Source organism: Panicum virgatum, chromosome 2K (genome assembly GCF_016808335.1).
Source record: "Panicum virgatum strain AP13 chromosome 2K, P.virgatum_v5, whole genome shotgun sequence".
In the NCBI taxonomy this organism is placed as follows: Eukaryota; Viridiplantae; Streptophyta; class Magnoliopsida; order Poales; family Poaceae; genus Panicum; species Panicum virgatum.
The window spans coordinates 2,314,640-2,330,592 of NC_053137.1; the positions used below are offsets into that span (position 1 = coordinate 2,314,640).

At 46.7% G+C, this 15,953-nt stretch overlaps 1 pseudogene; it reads left to right on the forward strand.

The window, feature by feature from the left end:
* Window positions 1–1,045: 1,045 nt before the first annotated feature.
* Window positions 1,046–2,281, forward strand: LOC120659485 (annotated as a pseudogene).
* Window positions 2,282–15,953: the final 13,672 nt, after the last annotated feature.

The following is a 15,953-nucleotide window of genomic DNA, read 5'->3' on the forward strand; positions in this document are numbered from 1 at the left end:
CTCCGTGTAGGCATGTTTGATCACCTTCCTGCGATGAAGCAGTGAGATATCTGTGATTGGCAGCTTCACGGACCTCTCAAGAGCAAACTCCAATTCAGCAAGCGCCATCTCTAATCTCTCAATAATGCGCCCTTTGGATTCCTTGTCCTCGCGCTTTCCTAACACGAAAGAAGATACTCTGCTCACGGCCTCCTGAATAACAGCTGAACCCACCATTTCCGCCATGAGGAGCCTGAATATGCGCTCCTTTTGGGAAGCTGATAAACTTCTGATCAACGAAACAAGGTAGATAAGAACATTTTTTGTGACCCACACAAAAAAGCAATGCAGTAGAATTAATAAGTTACTGATAATTCAATCCTTACCTCGGTGACCTCTGCACCACCGTGCAGAACCAACAGATTGCTGTCCCAGCGTCCTGGAACAAAATATCAGGTTCAGGAACAGATCAGAGAAGGTGTGCCGATTCTTATCGAATTTAATGAACTGCATACAGACATGTAGGCGCCTTTTAATGGTTGCATGAATGGCATGCAAGGGAAAGTTCCTGGCATGCCACATTCAGCTGGAAAACTACACAAAAATTTCATAGCGATTACCTTTCCCATGACGAGGACATCATGTATTCTTAACGAAATGTCTTCACATTTCACAACCTGTAAACACGTTGCTTACTTCCTATTATTTTAGTTTTTAGATTAGTTCTTGTCAAACTCTGTGAGTTGAACCTCACCAAGCACTACATCCTTGTCAGCTGCATGTATTGCTTCGTGGACAGGCAACCTAATCTTCAAAGCTGAAACTAAAACAACGCAACAAGCGATTACCAAGTCAATACAATAATCTTCTATGCTGCTTATCTGTCTTCCCGCACTTGAGCTTCTGCCTTCCAGCTCTTTCAGGCAACATTGGACAGGTTCCATGTGTTTCAATGATGTGTGGGCCCGCCTCGATTTTGCTGGGCCAGGCCGATCTAATGGTGGCTCTCGCTCGCTCCTCGGATCCCCCCGTCAACACCCAAACCCTCGCCGACCACGACCACGCCATGGCGGCGGCGGCGCCGCCTCCGGAACTGAACGACGACGTCATCCCGGAGATCCTCCTCCGCCTCCCGCCGGACGAGCCGGCGAGCCTCTTCCGCGCGTCCCTCGCCTGCAAGTCGTGGCGCCGCGTCCTCTCCGACCCCGCCTTCCTCCGCCGCTACCGCAGCTTCCACCGGGCCCCTCCGCTGCTCGGCTTCTTCGACGGCAACAACTCCCCCGACTTCTGCCCCGTCGCGGCGGCCTCCCCCTTCTCAATGCCGGCGTTCGACTGCATCCTTCCTTCAGTACGTCCTCGACTGCCGCCACGGGCGCGTCCTCTTCCAGCTCACCAAAGACCTCCTTGTCTGGGATCCAATCACCGGTAGGCGGGAGGAGGTGCCAGAGCAAGAGCTCGACATATTGTTGGAGAACGCCGTGGTACTCTGCGCCGCTGCAGGCTGCGACCACCGCGACTGCCACGGCGGTCCCTTCCTTGTGGTCGGTGTGGGTTTGGCCACCGACGACGACGACGACGACGATGATGATCATGATGATATGGACGACACTGTGCAAGTGAGTGTCTACTCATCACAGGTCGGTGCGTGGAAACCATTGGTTTCTCTTCACTTAGATGTCGTTGTCGATGTCAATGCCCGGTATTCCTTGGATTGTCTCATCCTGCGCAGTAGTGGTGCCGTCGTCGGAGATGAAGTTTACTTCCTACTTTCACCGGATGCTGGCAATAAAATCCTCAAGTATGACTTGGGCAGGCATTGTCTGTCTACGATTGACCTGCCTGCAGACGTGGACTGCTGGGCCGTTGCCCTCATGCCAGCCGAGGACGGTCTGCTTGGGCTCGCCAGCAGCGCTTGGGATTCCAGCCTTTACCTGTGGTCGAGGTCGAGGATGCTGAATGCAGAGGGAGTTGCAGGATGGGTACAGCTCAGGGTGATCGAGATGCGGGCGGTGTTGCCCGTTACCATCACTGATTGCAAGGTGAGGGTTATTGGTTATGCGGAAGGTGTCCAACGTCGTCTTCGTGGGCACATGTGTTGGCACCTTCACTATCAATCTCGAGTCAGGGTTGGCGAGGAAGGTGAGCCCAACAGTCTACGGTCCCGTCCTACCCTTCATGAGCTTCTACACTCCAGGTATGGTTCTAGCCCTTTGCTCTCTTTTTTTTAAAAAAAATCCTGCGTCATATGGCCTCAATATTCTATTATGAACTTCTGGTATTGATATGTGTGGATTTTAGTTGAAAGAAAATATATCTAACCCTTTGTTCTTTTTTTTTAATCCTGCACGTCATATGGCCTCTATATTCTAGTCTGAACTTCTAGTTTTGATCTGTGGATTTTAGTTGAAAGAAAATAAATTTAGACGTGCTTTATAAGACAATGAAATCTCACATGTATAGTAGCTATTTGTCAGGTAAAACCTGTTCATGGGAAGCATTTTTATTTTAGCAATATTTTCTCACACGGTAAATAAAACCCAATCTTGGGAACCTTTTGAATTGCACCGAGCCATTAGCCATTAGCCATTTTTAATCACCATTTATCTTGCGCACTATTTTATCATCCTTTTAGGTATTAGGCATGGACACAGTGACGGAACCGCCAAATTAAAACTCTAATTAAGCGTAATGGCTGTCATTTGAACACATCGGGCTCATTAGCTTAACGGCTTAATTTAGCGATCCTTTCTCAACCCACGTCCCGATCGAAACATCACCGATAGTCCCACGCGAAGGTGGGCGCAGATGGTACAAGCACGACACATATTTGAAAATACAACAAATATACATAAGACTTTACCTTAAGTTTTACAAACCAAGTTTGAATAAATACATAATTTACAAACTTTGCATTTCTGAAGTCCGGGTTCAACTAGAGGAAAGGGACCTACAACTACCAAAAGTGTGCCCTAGGGAGATCCCAAACTAAATGTCTAGCTCCACAACCTCCCATCCCTCTGCATCCCGGCGGATGAACTTGACGCAGCAGGGACAGAAGTCTACGTCTGCGTGTCCTGAAATAATAGTGGCAACAAACCCTGAGTATACTAATACTCAGCAAGGCTTACCCGACCAGTGGGTATAACTTAGCCCACATATCTAGACATTCAAGACTTTTGGCTGGTGGTTATTTTGCAGAAAACAGCGGCTAAGGTAATTCCTCACTTTCCTTATTTTAGCCCAAGTTCTATATAAATTAACATAGTCTAATATTTGCATAACCAAATCTAGAGCAAACATAGTGGAACAATAAATAATAATTCATATGTTCATCAATATGGATATAACCATTTTTCCATCCCAACACTACGCTGCGACGCAGTGACCAAGGTGCTCATATCCGAGAGCGACTGACGGCGAATCGATTCGATTTAACCTTGCAAGGTGGACCTAACCAACACGGCACGCGTATGCCCCGTCGGACCTCACGCACCAACCCTTCCCCTCCCTGTCTCGAACTACAGAACCGCCCCACCTTCATATAGTCAGCCGAGCTCAACGTGAGACCATCAAAAATAAACATATGCATCCCGTTTCTCTGCGACTACTCGACTCGCCCTAAGGGGTGGTGATGAAGTTCTATACTTTCGAAGCGAGGCAGTACTAGGCTTACCGGTTTCGACTACCTCCTACTCCCGGCATGCGGTTAGTACAGTTCAAACATGATCAGCAGGGCCAACAACGGCTCGGTCCTTAACCGACATAGGCGGAACTACACCTCTCCTGCCCGGTCTCAGATTCTATTCTTTCTTTCATTCCAAGACATTCCTCCATATTTAGTAACTCATATCTGGAAACATAAACTATCCTATATCTCGCGAGTAACCAAGAATTACTCGACTTCTACCGAACCCTATCTAGTATAGCATTTCTATCGTCCTATACATACTAGTACAACTCAAGGGAACCTAGGGTTCATGCAACTAGGGTTTCAAACAACTCCTAAACATAATGCACAAGTAATAAATACATATCTAGGTGTCATAATTTAAATTAATAGGATGTGCACCGGGGCTTGCCTTTGGGCTGCTGCTCAGAGCTAGGGACAGACGGGCCTTGGGCTGGATCCTTGCGAACCCCCGGTTGGACTTGCTCCGTGTGCTCTTTCGCCTCCGCGATCACTTCATATACGACTCCTTCGGCGGCGGCGTCTACACGTATGCACATGACATGAGAATGTATGCAAATACGATATGCAACAACAATCTTTGAAATGCCCAAGTAGAAACACTACAAATTTACCCTAAATTTACCCAATTCTACATCCAACAGTTCTAATAAAACACGGAATATCCGGATTCATATCCGGAGTATCCGGACTCCGAAGTCTAGAGTTTCCGGGCCTATACCCGGAGTTTCGCCCGGAGTGTTCAAAACCTGGAGTATCCGGGCTTATACCCGGAGTCTCCGGGCTTGACAGCATTTTCGCCCCAAAAACGGAAATCTTGATTTTTGGCAAAACCACCCCACCAAATTTGAAACCCTCTTGAATCCTAGTTGAAGGATACATATAGAGATGATTGACCAAAGGAAATCACCTAGAACATCCTAAAACAACCAAATCGGCGAGCCCTAGCTTCTAGTACCTTGAGCTAGTTCCTCTTGCAAGAAAACTTGAAAACGATATCGCCCCAAGGTGGAATACTTGTAGAAGATGATCCCCCGCGCCGAGTGAAGCTCCCTTGGCCTTGGAATCAAGTTGAAATGAAAGATTTCAGAATCTAGAGATTAGGGGAGAGGGAGAGCTCGTGAGGGAGGTGAGGGAGAGAGAGGTAACGGGAGAGAGTGAGAGTGAGAGTGAGGGAGAGAGAGTGATATTTTCTATTTAAATGATTGTGGGGTCTAGATGACCAAATTATGGAAATAGAAACTCCACACCCGGAGTATCCAGGCCAATGGCCGGAGTATCTGGGTGTTACAGACACTCACTACTGTTTTGGTGTTTCCTCCTTAAGAAAAATTTATATATCTTTTTAGCCTTAGTCTCTACCTTTATTTTTGACAAAAAAAAACTCTTTCCTTCACTAGTACAAGCTCGGCGGAATCATGTGATCGAGGTTTTTAGAAGAAAGTATTATTATTCATGACCCTGTCAAAGTGACAAACGAATTTTAGGTCGCCTAGTGCCTTGATGGACACACCTCCAACTTCTCTTCTATGGCCTCCTCTTTGCACTTATTTGGATCCTGACATTGGTTTTGTGTGCACCTGGCTGCTTCGGTGCTAGGCTTTTGCACAACAAAACGTCCAAAACCATGGTTTGACACCCAGAGCATGTTGTAATCCGTCATCTCTGGCTGGTGTAAGAAACAATTGATTGCCTTTGAGGTTGCCATGACACCTGCTTGTTGTAAGCTAACATGACAAAATTCTTCATTATCTCCATCTAGGGAAATTCTAACGCGCTACTAGTCGCGCGGATGATGGAGTGCGCGACCTGCGCGCAAGCGCGGCCTGCCCTGCCTAGCGTGTTTTGTTTTTTTACATGTGTTGGACCATGCCACATGGGTTGCTTTTGCTAATGCAAACTGACGCTTTCAACAGATGTGCCCTCCAATCTCTCATGACGCTTGTACCCACTTCATCAGAAGAGCTAGGCAAGCTGTGGTCTAGTGCTGAAATGTAGGAATAGCAATCAGTACGGAAATAAATAACTTGCTCTGGGAATATGTGTGACATCTCTGACAAAACAATGTTGTTAGCACAAGGCCCCTGCCCATTTGCTTTGCAACATACTGGATCCGGGTGATACAGTTGAGTTTCTTTGATATGCCGCTCCTTGATGGCAACGCGCGGTGGCGCATACGACCGGGAGATGTCTTGTAAATTGGCCAGAAGGGTGAGTTCCCCAATTGCAGATTCGTACACAAGCTGGAACTGAGATGTCAAAAACTGCAAGCATTTAACAGCAATCCCAATTGTGTCTGTGCTTTGTGATACTCGTTGGATCAACAAAATCAGGAAATCTTTCTCTGCCGCTGTGTGATCCCTATAACAATACCCTAGAGTTGCCTCCACGCCACGCTCTTCAAAGCACGTGGGCCATATATAAAGATCTTGTTGCCAGTTTCCTTGCACCATTTGATATGTGAGAGTTTTCCCTTCAAGGAGATGCCTGACAAGAGGGTTGCAGAAGGTGTAGTGCCGGAGAGAACAGCCGGATTCAACATCTCTTACAAACTTTCCTGCACAATCTGCAAACCATTCAAATCGTCTGACATCATCCCTGTTTAAGCCAGCAAAAGATGAGGTAGTCAAATTCTTAGCAGGAGGAATCCACCGTCGTTTGCGCTTCACCCCTTGCCTGATGTCTTGATCTTTTTGCAGTGCCTGCCGCCTGTGCTTGTTGAGCAGATCTGTGCCGTTGATGTAGGCAAGCTTCAAAACCTTTCTGCGTTGAAGCAGGGAGATGTCCGTGATTGGCAGGTTCGCAGTCCTCTCAAGAGAGAACTGCAGTTCGGAGAGTGCCATCTCTAGCCTCTCCAGACTGTGACTTTCAGATGCCTTCTCTTCACGCTTGTCCAATACAAATGAGACGGCTCTGCTCACAGTCTCCTGAACAAAAGCTGATATGACTATTTCTGCCATGAAGTCACTATGGTGAGTTGATCTGCCTGCTGAGGAAACAAAAGTAACAACAGGAGCTATTAAACGCACACAAGAGAAAAATAATATACGGAGCTAATGTTTAGGTAACATTGTTGATGGGATGCAGAGTCCTTACATTAAATCTTCTCTTCAGCAACGTGCAAAAAGCTACTTCGGATTCCAGACTCTTGGAAGGGATGGACTTTTGGCCAAATGACCAATTGATCAGGGTAGCTGATTCTAATTCCACTGGAACCGAATGAGCTGTATGCAAGTATAAATAGGAGGGCATCATGAGCTCAGTGCAGTTCAAACCGTTGGCTAGATCCAAAATGACTTAGAAAGCTCAAAGAAACGGTAGAGGACAGTTCCTAGGAACATGACAAATGGAGCTGCAAGACAATATGAAATTGCAAGTGGAATTAACTTTTCCAAGTTGCAAGCGTTGTACATTCTGAATGCAACGACTTGCAACATGTAAGGTCGTCTTAGCTACCTAAACGTTGTGTAGTCTTTGGCTAGTCCTCGTCCACTCTGTGACTGTGAGCTCAGCATTTCAACTACTCTGTTATTTTCTGAAGCTCGTCACCTGTGGCTAATTAAACTATAAAATCCTTTACATCCTCGTCAGGAGGCCCTTCTTTTACCTGGAAATTACTCTGTGGCAGAGGCTGTGTTGCTTCTTATATGATATATGCAACCTAGAAAGCTGAACTTCTTGTGTCTGATTGGTGTTTCAAGATGATGAACGTTCATATTTGTATCTAGTACTTGTTTCTTACGTTTACATCAATTACCATGACCTCATTATTGCTGTCTTCCTTTACAAGCGAAGGAGTGTAGTATACTCCCTCCGTCCTGGAATACAAGTCACTCTAGAGTTTTTAGGACAGACGGGGTGTACACCCGAAGGAAGTCTTGCTACACCCCAAAAGCTAGCCCAAGAGGTGAGTGACTCCTCCCACTTTTAAGTTGGTTCAACTCTCCCCCCACAACCAATGTGGGACTAATCCCAACAATCTCTCCCGTCACACATTGGTGCCCCACCTTAGCACTGACCGGGGTCCCACACCCACACAGTCCACCACAGACCGGCCTGACACACAGCACAAATGAGCCTCACATCCGCAGGTCCACCACCGACCAGCTCGACACACGAGCACACGCGGGTCCTCACACACCCACAGTTCTCTGGGCTTCGGGCCTACACCACTCGAGTGTGCACAGACACAGAAGATTGCGGACCCATCTTTGATACCAATTGTCAGCAAGCCCGGCGATCACCAGCTGCTACTTGGCAACCACCATGAGCCGTTCGGTGACCACACACAACGATCCGGCGACCATGTGCAGGTGCCCAGCGACCACACACAACGATCCGGCGACCACGTGCATGTGCTCAGCGACCACACAATTGTTGGAGTCTAGCCTACAGCTCGCTCTCTTCCTCACGCCACACACTTGTTCTGGACGGAGGTTGAAGAAGATGAACAGTGCACTTGCACAACAATGGCGACGAACGCCCCGGCCGCCACACGGCCTGTATGTTGGCATTTGTATTGATAAAATGGACTCAACTCAACCTAGAACACAAGTATTACACGACTATTTGTAGGCCTCGGCATCACAGCGCCCACACCACCCCACTCCGACGAGCTCATTGCCCACGCACGCACGTTCCTGGCATCCCGGCCTTCTCCATATTCCGAGCAACCAACTCCGCGCAAGACCCGGTCTCCATTTTCATCTGTTAGCCAAGCGGCGCCCTTCACACTGCCTCTGCGATCCACCTGACTCGGTCCTCCTTGGTTCTGCCAGACAGACAAGCACGTGCTGCACACGAGCTCGCCACGCCCTGGAACGTGGCCGCACCAGCATCCAACCTGGTGTGCCGTTCTTCCTCCTGCTGGACCCGAACACAAGCCCGAACTCGTGCACCAGCGAATCCCCAAGCTACTGATTCCATCGAACCCTAAAGCCTAAACAGACTCGAATGCGAACGCCTCCCCACGCACGCACACGCGGCATTCTTGACACAGACATGACACGCACGCCACACACGCGTGACACGGACACGCCACAGCCACACCATGGCGTGGTTTATTCCAACACATACCATTCAAATGTATGGGCAATGGAGGAACTCAGCTGATCCTTGTCAAAGCCAAGCAGAGAAGAGATGGACAAATTTGTAGCACTAGCAATCCTTTGAAGGGAGGGGGAGGAGGAGTGTAACAGCTACTTAATTAGGCGATTTGAACTTATGCTAAACAAGGTTAGAATGTCCAAATTGAGTAAAAAATGAGTCAAAAATCTCCCAAACTCCTCACCTTCTCCTGTCCGGAGCCCATACGCATGCGTCGCGCGGCGAGCGCCTACTCGCCAGCATTCTGTGCCGTGCCACGCGCCGGCCCCCGCGGCAACCCGGCCGCGACGCCAGTACAACCTCGCCCACTTGCCGCCGCGCCCATGCCGCCAACGTCCGCATACCCCTCTGCACCATCGAGCCATGACGCCGGCGAGGACGGTGCCGTGGCCACGCATCGGCCATCCTCGGTGTCCGTGTGAGCCAGGGGACGTCGCAACCAATCGGAGAGCGCCGTCACCCATACCGAGACCGAGTTCGGCGGGTCGTCGCTACGCGTCGGCAGTTGAGGGCGGTGCTTCCCCCTTTGCCGAGCATCCTCGAGAGCTACAGCACCATGACCCTATCCCTAAGCCAGCCCTGGTTCCTCCCTCTGCTCGCTCGGCCATCCCTTCGTCTTCCCCTGCTCAGGCACGAGCTTCACGAGCAGTTTGTCGCCTCTGGCCAAAGCCGCGAGCTCCATCCATGGATTCCAAATCCACTGCGCCCGAAGCTTCCTTACCTTCCTAGCTTCCTCCCCAACCCCTCCAATTACAGCCCCGACCCTCACCTCACCGGGAATCGAGGATTCCCCGGCCGCCGGTCTCCATTGCGCCTGAGATCCACCTCACCGTCGACTCTCATCTCCGGCCACCGTTTTCGTCGCCCAACAGCGCAAATCGATTTTAAGTGACCCGGTGATCCCCTCGTTCTTCCACGTTCGTGTTCTTTCCGCGCTCATTCACTAGCCTCGCCGCCGGCCGGAGCTGCAGCTCGCCGCTGGCCATGGCAGGCCGGTCCTGCTCATCCAAAACACCCATGGTGGGATTCTCCTCATCGCGTAGATCGTTTAGGTGCCAGGCCCGCCATCTTCCGGCTTCACCGCCGACGGGAATGGCGCGCCACGCCGCCGGCCCTGGCACTGCCTGGACATGGCGTGCGTGGCCTGGGAAGAAGGCCAGCCCCTTTCAGGGGTCGGCTGGTCAGGGAGGTTGAGTGGGTTTGTTGATTTTTGGATTAATTCAGCTGGGTGTTGCATGTACAATATCCTCTTTGCCCTGCTAGAATTTAAACTGTGCATAAGCATGTTTAATTAATTTCTATAGATCTGTTAGTCCGAAAAGTATGAAATTTAAGTAGTAGCTTACTTTATGCATGATTAAGTCACTGTAAAATTGTCGTGCCCAGAAAATATAGTTTAGTATGTCATCATAAAATATGTGTAAATTAGTGCATTTTACAAGGGATAAAGAACATCTTTACATATAAAATTCTATAACAATTATAAAAACATGTTCATAGGTTTCCTTGCAGGTTAGGTTCTATCTTGAATTAATTTATGTTCTAAATCATTAGTTTGTTTTTGTATATATACATACTCGGTAAATGGTTGCTTTATGCATTGTAAATCATGCCTGCATTCTCATTATTTCATATGCATGCATATAGAGCCCGTAGCCGAGGAAGTCGTGTACGAGGCGATCGCAGAGCCGCAGGAGCAGACGGAGCAAGCCCAACAGGAGATTCCCGAGAACCTGGCCCAAGGCCCGACTCACTCTAGCATAGTGCAGCAGTCCGCAGGCAAGCCCCGGTGCATGACCTATTAATTTAAATTACAAAACATTATATATCTATTACGTGTGCATTACATTTCAGGAATTGTTTGAAACCTTAGTTGCATGATCTCTAGGTTTTCTTGAGCCTTATATTAGTATATGTAGGTCGTTAGTACTGCCATGCTTAATAGGACTCGGTAGAAGCCGAGTGATTTTCTATCACTCGCAAGATACATGATGTTGTAGAAGTCGAGTAATTCTCGGTTAATCGCGAGATAAAGGAAGTCGTTATATTTCATTATATGAGTTATGATATTCATAATGGAATGAATGGAAATTTGAGACCGGACGGGGAATGATGATGAGATGTAGGTATGGCAGCAGGACAGGGTTTCTGGGTGTCTTAGCCCCCGTCTGTGTCAATTGAGGACCGTACCATTGTTGGCCCCACTGATCGAGTTTGAATTATACTAACCGCATGCCGGGAGTAGGAGGTAGTCGAAACCGGTAAGCCTAGTACTGTCTTCTTTCAAAAGTACAGGGCTCCAACCCACCCCTTAGGTTAGTCGAGTGACCTCGGAGTAGGGGATGCATGTATTTACTTTTGGTGGTCTCTCGTAGGGCTCGACTGAATATACGATGGTGGGGTGGTCCTGTAGTTCGAGGCAGGGAGGGAAATGGTTGGTGTGTGTGGTCCGACAGGACACATGCGTGCCGTGTTGGTTAGGTCCACCTTGCAATGTTAAATCGAATCGATTCGCCGTCAGTCGCTCTCGGATATGAGCACCATGATCACTGCGTCACATCATAGTAAAGGGATGAAATAATAGATGATATATGATGTTAGTTTCATTGAATTGTGCTTTAATATTCTACCATGTTTGCTCTAGAAGTTCTGCTAATGTAGATCAAGTGATAATCAAGATAGAACCTGGAGCTAAAATACTGATAGTAAGGATCTTCTTTACTTGCTTTTCTGCAAAACAAACCACCAGCCAAAAAGCTCTACATGTCTAGATAGTGGACTAAGTATACTCATAGTCGGGTAAGTCTTGCTGAGTATTACTTTCTCAGGATTTGTTGCCACACTTATTTCAGGCCACGCAGACATAGATTTCTTCCCTTGCTGCGCCAAGTTCATACGGCTTAACGCGGAAGGTTGGGAGGTTGCCGGCCCAGATGTTCAGATGGACTCCTGATTACACACCTTTGGGCAAAGTGTATAATCTCTTATCGTAGCTGTCGTATTAAATGCTTATCCAACTTTTGTAAAATGGCATGTAAATTATCTTTGTATTTGAACTCGGTTTGTAAACCTTAATGTTTCGCAATATGTACTGTGTTAGTATTTTCCAAGTATTGTCATGTTGTACCATCTGCGCCCACCTTCGCGTGGGACTACCGGTATTGTTTCGATCGGAACGTGGGTTGAGAAAGAACTATCAAATTAAGCTATTAAGCTAATTCACCTGATGTGTTCAAATGAGGGTCATTATGCTTAATTTAGCATTTTAATTTAGCGGTTCCGTCACAAGGAGGAGGAACTCCTTATCAGCACTTGCACGGCCTCTTCATGGCCTTCCAGCGCCTGCAGTGTTGGAGTAATCCTAGTCGTGTCAGTAGATGATTATTTGTGTGTGTGCTAGTGTTGAGTGATTGTCAGGTGCAGACTTGGAGTTGGTTAAGGGTCAAAATCTTTTGCTGTTTTCAGGTGAGTTAGGCAGTTAAATAATTCAGCTATATAAATAAAAGGGAAAAGTTCAGTTTACACCCTCTAACTATCGCAGGAGTCCGATTTTCAATCTTCAACTACGAAACCGGACAACATATGCCATCCAACTATCAAAACCGGACAAATTTGGCCCATGGGGTGGTTTTGAAGGTGGTTTTCCATTTTGTGAGAATTAAAAATATTCACTTTACACTAAAAAAATTTATAAGTAATTTATTTTAAGTCAAAAAATTATGAAATGGGTATCAAAACACTACTACAGAACAGGCCTTTGTTCCAGGCCATTTGTCCCGGCAGCCTTTGGGCCCGGGACAATAGGTGACTTTTGTCCCGGGTCCAACGGCTAGCCGGGCCAGCAGGGGGGACATGGGCCTTTTGTCCCGGTTGGAGACACCAACCGGGACAAAATGGGGGCCTTTTGTCCCGGTTGGTGGTTCCAACCGGGACAAAAGGCCCGCGTAGCCTTTTGTCCCGGTTGGAACCACCAACCGGGACAAAAGGCCCCCATTTTGTCCCGGTTGGTGTCTCCAACCGGGACAAAAGGCCTTGGGCCCCTTATCCCCTTCCCTCTCCCCCCGCCCGAGCCATTCAGCTCACTTTTTCTTGCTGTTCTTGGCTCGGGATAGAGGAGTTCTTGCTCATTTCTTCACCACATTTGTGAAGATCTTTGATTCCCCGTCCATCCATCGGCGCTAAAGGTTTGGGGCTTGTTTTTCTCTTCTTCCTTGGCTTGTATAGCTCATTTCATGCTTTAGAAATAGAGAAAATGTGTAGCTAGCTCATTTCTTGGACATTTAGCTAGCTAGATTGCATATGTAGGTGTGATTTTCTTTTAGATTTAGATGAGTATGTGGATAGTAGAAATTTTTTGAATGAGTGTAGACACTTCATGTGATGTACTTGTATATATGACCATATTGTGGATAGTTGATTTTTTTATTCATGAATGAATTAATGAAATGAGTATATTATAGAATTTTTTTTATTATGAATGGATTATTTTGACACTCTAGTGATGTATTTAATCAGGCTCACATTGAAACCATCTAGAAGCTAAAAAAATCTTTATTTCGAAACAAGTATACGTCGTTAATCTCCATCCAACGGTGATGGCACTACCTTTCAGGGATACACGATGCGCTATAAGGACGTCGCAAATCGGTTGGTCGCATCACCAGCACTTCTGATTGATAAGAAGACAGCATTTGACGCAGTCAGCATGGCCGTTGTTGTACTGAGAGCATATCAACAAGCATGCTACCTGTGCCAAGTGTTGTGCCTATTAATCGTAAATGTTGGTGCTGCGACTGGCCGATTGGTGACATCCTTGTACCGCACCGTGTCCCCCCGAAAGGCTGTGTCATCACCGCAGGGTTGAGGTTAGTGACATATACATTTTCAGAAATAAAGGTTTATTTTTCTTCTAGAGGGTTTCTGGATATTGAAAAGAGTGTACTCCTGGACTGAAGGGTGTCAAAGTAATTAGAAGTTATAGAGAATTCTTTCAATTAATTAGAGATTTCTTGAGGATTAATGATACATTTCGTCTTTTTTATATGATTTCATTGTTATTTACAAGAGTTATTAATCTGATCATTGTAATTGTAATAGTAAATAATTTGGAAAAAGAATATAGAGAATTCTTTTCATAGGGCAGCGCTCCGTTATTTGGAAAAAGAATATAGAGAATGCATGGCAAGGGGCGAGGAACCTCCGTTTGATCTTGAGGATTTATTGCGGCGTTACGGTTCGTCACCACCAAACTCGGAGGTTTCATCTCCGCCATCTTCTTCTACGCCAGCAAGAAATCCGTTAGAGCATTCTGCGTTCCAACGCAAGGACGGTTGAAAACCTATGTGTTGTTGACCGAATTTTTAAATTTCATGTATACTACTCCTTTGTTAAGTTCTGTAATGGATTAAGTACTCCTTTTAATTAATCAAGATGTATGATGGATATTGCATATCTTTTAATTATTCATGTTATGTTACATTTAGTTTAATTTATGTTTGATATATTTTATTTATTCGATACGTGTAAAGAATTCAAATCGATTTATTTAAAATGCAGATGGACCGGCAATGGATGTACAATGCTGACCGACGTTCGAAAGAATTCATTGATGGCCTGCATTATTTTTTGTCTGTGGCTGAGGCAAACAAGCAGAATGGTTTTATGTGCTGCCCGTGTGTCCATTGCAACAATAACAAGGATTACTCATCTTCAAGAATCCTACACAGCCATATTTTCGCAAATGGTTTCATGAAGAAGTATGTTTGTTGGACGAAGCACGGAGAACAGGGGGTTACCATGGAAGACAATGAAGAAGAAGATTTTGACGACCACTTTCCCGGGAATGCTGGAATCGGTGCATTCGATGACGATATTCCCATGGAAGAGCCCGAAGTAGATGTAGCAGAAAATGATCCCAGCGACGATCTGGGGCAGGCATTGCACAATGTGCAGGCAGACTGTGAGAGTGAAACGGAGAGGTTGAAGTTCCAGAAGTTGTTAGAGGACCACCATAAGTTGTTGTACCCAGATTGTCAAAATGGATTTAAGAAACTTGGCACCACCTTGGAGTTGCTGCAATGGAAGGCGACAAATGGTGTATCCGACAAGGGATTTGGTGATTTACTCAAACTTGTTAAAAAAATGCTTCCTAAGGACAATGAATTGCCTGCCACAACGTATGAAGCCAAACAACTTATTTGCCCTTTGGGACTGGAAGTGCAAAAGATACATGCATGCCCCAACGACTGCATCCTCTACCGAGGCGAGTACGAGAATTTGGATGCATGTCCCGTATGCAGTGCATTGCATTACAAGATTAGAAAAGATGATCCTGGAGATGTCGAGGGGGAGCCTCCCCGAAAGAGAGTTCCTGCGAAGGTCATGTGGTATTTGCCTATAATACCACGTTTGAAGCGTCTGTTTAGAAATAAAGATAATGCTAAGTTGATGCGATGGCACAAAGAGGAACGCAAGAAAGACTCGATGTTGAGACACCCCGCTGATGGGTCGCAGTGGAGAAAAATAGATAGAACGTACCCTGAATTTGATTTGGATGCGAGAAACATAAGGTTCGGTTTGAGTACGGATGGCATGAATCCTTTTGGTGAGATGAGCAGTGGTCATAGCACTTGGCCTGTGACTCTTTGTCTGTACAATCTTCCACCATGGCTCTGCATGAAACGAAAGTTCATCATGATGCCAGTGCTTATCCCGGGTCCAAAGCAGCCCGGAAATGACATTGATGTGTACCTAAGACCATTGGTCGAAGAACTCTTATTGCTCTGGGGCGATGAAGGTGTACGGATGTGGGATGAATACAAACAGGAAAACTTCAACCTACGAGCATTGCTGTTCGTAACAATCAATGACTGGCCTGCTCTTAGTAACTTGTCAGGACATTCGAACAAGGGATACAAAGCATGCACACACTGTTTAGATGATACCGATAATATATGGTTGACTCACTGTAAGAAGGTTGTATACATGGGTCATCGTCGGTTTCTTCCCATCAGGCATGCGGTACGAAAGAAGGGCAAGCATTTCAAAGGCCAAGCGGACCACCGAACAAAACCGATGCACCGTAGTGGTAAAGACGTCTTCAACATGGTAAAAGATCTAGAAGTTGTTTTTGGAAAGGGATCTGGTAGCCAACCTATTCCGAACGAAAACGGAATGGCGC